The following is an 8,972-nucleotide window of genomic DNA, read 5'->3' as shown; positions in this document are numbered from 1 at the left end:
TGAAACATTGTTTTTGCTCATTTAAGCCTTATACAGTAGTACACTGTACAAATGTTATTATAAATTAATGTTTAGTAGTCAGACTTACTTTTCCACTCTATGTAGATAGGAGTTTCTTATCACTGTGCCAGAATCTCAGGTGCCTGCTTCTGAGTATTCCTTTAAACAGAGGTATTGGGAAGTAAGGAAATATGTATGTGTATATATATGGTAACAAAGTAGAGACATTCTCCCAGGGAGAGTCCTGGCATTGTGCGTGGTGTTACATGGCTGCAAATAGGGAAACACGAGAGCATGTGAGAAATAACTGACTTAATAAAAAGGTGCTTTGATTCATTTGGTTCCCAGGAGCATTATAGTAAGATGCCTTTTATAAAATAAGGATCAAATCTTGGTTTTACAACATAGTTTGCTTATAAATGTCTATTGGATTCTTTCCAGATTTCTTAATTTGTAAATAACCAGGATAATGATTTCCCCCCTGCTCTTCATACAGAGATATAAAGCAGAAGTTGGTTTTCTCATCTGCTGATGAAAGCATAAAATATAAAGTAGTAAGTTAACATAGTATTGTCACAAAGCTTTGGTTAAGTGTTGATAGGAAGCAAGTTTTAGTAATTCTTTTAAATGACGGTGTAATGGAGATGGAGAGAAATTAATAACACAGTGAAAATCTTTCCATTAGCTGTAGGTGGTGCTACTGGCTTTCATTTACTGGCTTGATTATTCTGTTTCCCATAAAAACCATGGCACTAGGTTGCACTAAAACATTAAGTATGTGTTAGCTGGTAGAGGCTTTGGAGGTCAGTTTATCTTAAATTGAAAGATTTTAGATTGCTATCTCTTCCTACCTTTGTCATTTTTTTGTTTTTGTTTTTGTTTTTTTTGTTTTTTTTATGGTATGCGGGCCTCTCACTGTCGTGGCCTCTCCCGTTGCGGAGCACAGGCTCCGGACGCGCAGGCTCAGCGGCCATGGCTCACGGGCCCAGCCGCTCCGCGGCATGTGGGATCTTCCCAGACCGGGGCACGAACCCGCGTCCCCTGCATCGGCAGGCGGACTCTCAACCATTGCGCCACCAGGGAAGCCCCCCTTTGTCATTTTTAAATGCTAAATGGTCAGCATAAAATTAAGTAGGAAAAGATATGTTTAGTGTATAATATGTCACAGACTGAGTTACTGCCTGGCTTATCAGGAAAGATAAAGCACTACAATCTCTTATATTCAGGAATTACAGATAATGTGGATATTTATATTTTACATGTAATCACCAGACTGCATTTTATGTATTAGCATTTTCCTTGCTTAGGGGAAAATAGCAAAATGACAGATTTCTTTTATACCTTTGTGTACACCCTCTCTGAGAGAGTTTTTGATAACCACTGAAATGGTAAAATATGTGAGATAAAATTATTAAGTTGTAGGACTTCCTTTTAAGATAAATAAGTCATACCTTGAACATCTCAAATGAGAGTTGATCTTCAGAGTAGTTTCTTTGGGAGTACTACTTATTCCAGCTATGCTGCAAAGGTGTAATGTTTCTGGAACACTTTCAGTGATGCCTTGAGAATTGGTTTGTGACTATGCAAGAAAATCTGTTTTATCATTTCAGTTGCACCGAAAACTTTTCTGGAAGCTTAATATGACCTATCTCATTCACCAAAACAACTCCACTTTGGCTGTTTTCTTAGAACTAAACTATTAAGGAAGTTCAAAAGAATATGCCATAGGCTCTGAATTAGCAGAAGAGAATGTTTTGAGCACTGATTTGTAACATCATTTAATAAAAAAATAGTTTCCTGATGTCACTGCTTTGAAGTAGGCAGTATTGTTTGGATGTACAAGTTTTATTTTACTTTTTAAATTTAGTTTAATTACCTTACAGTTAAATATAATAGTTTACAAAACCAAAGTCTTTTTCTTATTTTCTATTTTTGGTCCATTTTCCTGATAACTTTTGGATTATATCTTGAGTACTGTAGGGTAGTTTTGATTGAAGGTATATTAAAAATAATGGATCCAATATTTAAGATAGAAGTAGCTTAAGGAAGCAGCAGCCTTTACCTCCATGCTTTTTTTTTTAACTTATTTTCATGCAAATGAACAATTTGAATTTAAAGACTGGAGATCATTGTAAAAAGAAATTGGAATACAGTTTATATATTAATTACGCTGAATTTAAGTCTGTGTGTCACAGTAAAATATTTCAGATTGTATAATCATTTCATATGTGATTTATAACTTTAACATTTTGAATGTCTTTTTAAAAGATATGAGACAAGAAGTATATTTGAAAATGTCACTGCATACCAAGAGGAAAACTTAACATATTTTGAAACTTATCTGGGATATTAAAGAATATACCAATTCCTAGAAACACTATTCTAGATCTGTACTTTAAGGACCGCTCCTAAAATGATTTAAATATCAGCGTTTTGTCATAATATTAAGTTTCACCATAGGAATTACAGTTGTTGAGCTATCAGTTTAATGGTATATGAGATAACTATTTAGAGCTAAAGCTATTTCATGATTTAATGGAAAAGTTTAATTTTAAGATATAATAACAATTCTGACTGCAGACAATTTGAATTTTTGAGGCTCTCCTAATTGGCTAATTATAGAGGAAAATTCATTTTGAAGGTATAAAACTATGCTGGATGTCTGCCAGTTGTAGCTGAACTGATACTTAAATTTTGACAAAAGAGAGAAAATACAGATTAAAATACTGAGTACTCTCAGTTTTGCAAGTGTGATACAAATTTCCTTTTCTGCATATAATACTACACAGTAGAAAAATTTGGATTAGAATCCTCAAAGATAGTGAAATCACTGGCCTTCCCAAGCTTATGTTTACTTGTCATCTCCTTCTCCTTGGAGGTAAATTACTTCCTTACTGGTGTTGACTTTCCATATACTCCTCCCTCCCCCATCTCACAACACACACACACACACACACACACACAAAAAAAAACAAAACAGATTGATTATATAGGTCCTCACTGTTAGTGATTCTGAAGTGATTGCTGTCAATATGTAGGTTGCACCTGGAGTGTTGGATGATACAATTTACATAAGCATTTTTGGTTTGTTTTGGTTGACAGCTTTCTTTAAATTACATCACTGAAGCTGAGATTACTAGAGATATAAATTTAAATCTTTTATTAATATTTAATTTCTGTTATAATTAAATTCTTATATGTGTGGGTGTTTCTTACAGGTTTGCAGGTTTTCATTTTTTTTTGTTTACTTAATTGTGCAAGTTGTAAAATAGATTCTCGCATTTTCATTTTAAGAACACTTTTCTCCTTAAATTGTTCTGCAGAGATAACTGTTTTTAGGGGAATAGTTTTTTACAGCCACTAAATTGTATTTGTTATTTTTGTACATGCATTACTAGGGTGGTAAGGACACTAATCTTGTGGGGAAAACTTAAATTTGTTTTATTTGAACTTTCCCTATACATTATTACTAAAAATTATCTAGGAACAGCATCATGAAATCTAGGTTGAGAGAGAATACAATAAACATGAGAATACTTAAAGTTTTAATAGAATCATTTCTAAGGACAAAACCAGAAGAATACTGCCAGTGCCATAAATGGAAGTGTGAGGCAGCATTTACACTGTGCAACTGTTGCAGAGAATGAGTAAGACAGGATCCTGCGCTAATGGAGATGGACAATTTCTCTCTATTAAAGTAGCTGAATCTAAAACATGAAATGCAACATGGGGGCTATATTGTAAACTGTGCCAAGATTACTCAAATTGTAGCTACTTTTGATCAGACTTCAACTGTTCTATCATTTTTGTTTTAAAAGGGGATACTGAGGGAATTCCCTGGCAGTTCAGTGGTTAAGACTTGGCACTTTCACTGCTGGAGGCCCAAGTTCTATCCCTGGTCAGGGAACTAAGATCCCACAAGCCATGTAGTGTGGCAAAAACTAAAAAATAAAAGGGGATACTGAATGTCAGAAAATCTGTAATATGTTTTAATTGAGAGATGTAAATAATGTATACAGACTTGTATGTGATGGGGATTGGAAATATTTAAATTCTAGGGTTTTTTTTTCTTTAAAGGAAGAAACTGAATGTTTATTTAAAAAATAATAAATAGTTATGTTTGGCCATGAATCCTGACTTTGCATTACTGTTTATTTTTGCTGTAGGTGTTCCCACACTTCACAGATTCCTAGAGAAATATTGAAGGGTATATGAAATATGTTGAACATTTAAAACTTGTTAGGCATTATTTTTTATAATGCTCACAACAACCCTGGAAGTTAGTGGCTCAGTGTCTTCTATACTAGAAAACTAAAGTTTAGAAATTATAGAAGTCACTGATTAGGGCTAGGGTGTGAAAACCCAAATATGCTTGACCTTGAGGCCAGTGGTTTTGTTTATTTTCTTTAAATATACTATTACCATGAGAATAATTAGCAAAATAATTATTTGTTCACCTTTCCATTAAGCTTTTATCTAATATTTTGTCTTCATTACAGACTGTTAAAGAATACAGTATGGGAGAATCCTCATTTTACCCTGATATCTAAGTTCCAAAAGGAAATGTATATTTTAGAGTATTCTTAGAGTATCATTATTTAGAGGTATTTATGTTTAGAGGAAATTGTGTTTAGACCATTAGGTTGAGAGTATTTTGATGGTAGTAGCCATAGTTGCCCAGTGTCACTAATTGGTATTTGAGATGAAGACTAGGAGTAGAAAATGCTAGTCCATGCTGATGTGGACTGTGTCTGCATGCTTTGCTTCTAATGTACTGAATTTATATGGTTCTTTATAATATTGTATGGAATGATGCATTTTGGTAACAGGTTCTAAATTATTTCTTTAATGCTTAAACAGCCATGCTTCATAGATACTGTTACAAACAGCATAATGATTATAGTGTCATGTTTTCTTTATGACTTAAGTTCACCTTTACAAGTATGCAGCAAAATATAGGTTCCTTTGCTAAGGAGCTATATAGGGCTGCTGGCTTGCTCCTATGCCCTACTAGTATGTTATTTTGCTGTCATACTTCAGACTTGCTGGAAGCACTCTGACTCCCAATCTTGCTGTTATGATGGCTTCTGCATCCTTCCGTTTTCTAGGCAGTAATGAAGGTTGCAAGTAGAAATTTAAAAGCAAGTTTATTAAGTTGATAAATATCCTTTTACAGAAGTTGTTGGGTTGGTGTACACAAATGCAGGGCCCGTGTAACCACTACTTATCAATGTTCAAGACCTCTTATTTTTTCAGCCTTTGTTCTCATTTTCTCAGTTGGTTTAGAGTTTTATTTATTTATTTATTTGGCTGTGCTGGGTCTTAGTTGCGGCACACGGAAATTTTTTTTTTTTTTTTTAGTTGCGCATGTGGGCTTTTATTTGGGGCATGCGGGATCTAGTTCCCTGACCAGGGATCGAACCCGCGCCCCCTGCATTGGGAGCTCGGAGTCTTAACCACTGGACCACCAGGGAAATCCCTAGAGTTTTCTTAATAAACTTGTATGTTATCAGTTAGGAGACACTGTCTCATTCTTTAGTTATACCAGCATTCCTGCTGGAGAAAAGGAATTCCTAAATTGAAGGAGTAGTAAAATTTCTGGGAAGGAAGGGTTAAGATGGTAGCATGCTCGCACCTGATTGAGTGCTCTAATACAGAGGTCCCCAGCCTTTTTGGCACCAGGGACCGGTTTTGTGGAAGACAATTTTTCCACAGACAGGGCACGGGGGAGCGGGGGTGGGGATCAGGCGGTAATGTGAGCAATGGGGAGTGATGGGGAGTGGCAGATGAAGCTTCCCTTGCTCACCTGCCATTCACCTCCTGCTGTGCAGCCGGGTTCCTAACAGGGGGTTGGGGACCCCTGCTCTAATACCCTGTATTTTATCTGTAATTCCAAAATCTGAAACGCTCAGAAAACAAAGTATTTTCTTGAATTCACTGCAAACTTAACCTGATCTGAGGTTAATAGTCTTTATTCTACTTAATGTGAAAACATGTTTCACTGCAAAATGTTAGTATACTTAACACTTTGGCAGTAGGGTGAGGAATGGTTACATAATATATGTGGTATATAATTATATTTCTTTTCTAAATTCCAAAATTAAAAAAAATTATTTACTTGGTTGTGCTGGGTCTTAGTTGTGGCAGGTGGGCTCCCTAGTTGTGGCAGGTGGGCTCCTTAGTTGTGGCATGCAAACTCTTAATTGTGGCATGCATGTGGGATCTAGTTCCCGGAGCAAGGATTGAACCCAAGGCCCCTGCATTGGGAGCGTGGAGTCTTATCCACTGTGCCACCAGGGAAGTCCCATAAATTCCAAAATTTTAAAAATTCTGAAACAGAGTTGACTACAAGAGTTTCAGATAAGGGGTTGTGGACAAAAATCAGGGAGGTACTTTTTTTTTTTTTTTTTGCGGTACGCGGGCCTCTCACTGCTGCGGCTTTTCCCGTTGCGGAGCACAGGCTCCGGACGCGCAGGCTCAGCGGCCATGGCTCACGGGCCCAGCCACTCCGCGGCATGTGGGATCTTCCCGGACCGTGTCCCCTGCACTGGCAGGCAGACTCTCAACCACTGCGCCACCAGGGAAGCCCAGGGAGGTACTTTTGAGAGTGCTTTTCTCTAGTTTCTTTCTTGTGTTATCGACTGGTTATGCACCATAATGGGAAATTATGCTGAAATTGATGTAAAAAGAGCTAGGTTTCCTGTTTCCCCATTTGTATTTTTGAGGTACACTCTTCAGTTTGGAGGAACTCAAGTTCTCACAGCCAGACACTGGCAGAACTGGGATTTGAAACCAGTCTTTAATTTTCCAGTGCTTAAACTCTCAATCACTGCACTATACAAGTACTTCTTTTGTGGTTTTTGTTTTTGTTTAGTTGTTTTTTGTCTGGTTTGGTTTGGTGGAGGGGGAACCACACTTGGAGATTTCTAATCCTCAACTTCAAACATCTTTGTCAGATCCACATGGGACTTACTGAGTTCCACTTTCCTCCTGTTGAAGGTCTCAGAGACTTACCTTGCCTTATTACTCTCTCAGTAGCTGCCAAAACCCTTACCATTACATGTTTTTTTCCCCCAAGTATGGGTGTGGAATATAATACCTAGTAGCAGGAATTCCCTGGCAGTCCAGTGGTTAGGACTTTGAGCTTCCACTGCTGGGGGCCTGGGTTTGATCCCTGGTTGGGGAACTAAGATCCCGCAGTCTGCTCAGTGGGACCAAAAAACAATAAAACAAAAACCTAGTAGCTTCCCCAGCTTCCTTTCCATCCCCATGACAAGTATTCGGGGCTTTTTCATTTCAAGGATCCTGCTACTAATTACTGTGGGGATAAACAAAAGTAATATACATAAAATACTACCATAATGAAATAGGGAATTTACAAAAAATGATCTTTTCTGTTTTCATCCTAGAGTTCCCCATGGAATCACATTTTGATTTCTGCCTGCTATTTCTGAGAACAGATTCACCATTTACCCCCTTCTTCTTACTCCACCTTTTGATGCATTTCAGGTCTGATGTTGGTTGTAAGGTAGAAAGGAATAATAGGGCCTTTGGTTTATGTAGACAATTTGAACTTGGGAACTTCCAGACTGGGGAGTGGCCTGTTTACTAGGTCTTTACCATGATTAAAAATGAATTCCTCTGGGCGTTTCTACACTGCATTTGTCCCCAGCTAGATGAGTCATATAAGGCACATAAGAAGGCATTCAAAATTCAACATACATTTGTTAACTGTGTGCTAGGTGTAGGGTATGCAGATTTAATTAAGCTTATAGTCATGCTGAACAGAAACCTACCCAGTGTGGTAACTTCTTCACAGCATTGTAGGGCAGAGAAATTTTCCCTCTTCAGGTGCTGGTCTAATAATGAAATTGACATAAGATTAACAGGAGAAAAACATTTAATTACATACGGGAGCCCCATAAAAATGTAAGACTCAATGAAATGACTAAAGCAGGAAGCTTTTATATCTTTTAGACAAAGAAACAATACATTTGTGATGAATTGACAAGACAAAGGGGTTTGGGCCTGGTGTAGTAAATTGTTGAAGCAGTAACAAGGTTTATTTATCCAGCCTTCTCTGCCCTAAATTCCCAGTCTCTGGCGATAGGATGCCTTCTACCCTCCTGGTACAGGGAAGGTAACTTTTATATGGGAGAGTTAGCCCCCGCCTTCAGGAGGAACAAAGGATGGTCAGAGTGTCCTTATTTAATTCAAAGTAATATGCCAAAGTGGCAAATTTGGGGTGGCACCTTCTGCTCCCCTTCAGCATAAATGGGGCATCCAAATCAGGATATGAGAGATCAGAAAAGGCTTCCTGTGGTGTGGCATCTGAATACTTCAATTCCCATCCCAGTTCCACTCACGCTGACTTTGAGACTTTCAACATCCCTCCTCACTGCCTGTTTCCTCACTGATAAATGGGGCTCATGGTAGGATCTCTGGCACTTGATTGCTAGTTAACCAATGAAAAACGTTCAAAATAATGTCTGGCACACAGTAAGACTGCAGTACATTCCCAACGCCACCCGGCCTGATGATAGCCTCCAGGCTGCGAACACAGGGTAATGTGTTTGGTATTCTACTACTCACTGCCTCACCCTTGACAAGTTAAAAGTTTCAAGTCCAACCAACTCGGTCCAGACGCTCAGAACCCACAAACCCCACGGGACAAACGAGTTCCCCAAAGCCCGGCCCACTCCTGGTGACGAGGGCAGGTGGCGACCTCTACCCTCGAGCGCCTTTCGTCCTTGGGCACCCGCCGGGATTCCCACAAGATTAAGGGAACGCTCCCCGCCACCGCCTTCTGGGCAGAGATGCGCCTGCGCGCGCGCGGCCCCGCCCCCCCGCTCCCCGTGACCCTTCGTGCTGGGCGCGCACGGAGGGGCCCCGCGCGAGGCGGGCTCTGGCGGAGGGGCCCAGGAAGGATCAAAGGTTTAGGGGAAGGCGGGGGCGTGGCTTCCCCGCTGGGC

Source organism: Hyperoodon ampullatus (assembly GCF_949752795.1).
Source record: "Hyperoodon ampullatus genome assembly, chromosome: 1".
In the NCBI taxonomy this organism is placed as follows: Eukaryota; Metazoa; Chordata; class Mammalia; order Artiodactyla; family Ziphiidae; genus Hyperoodon; species Hyperoodon ampullatus.
This window is presented reverse-complemented; position numbering follows the sequence as displayed.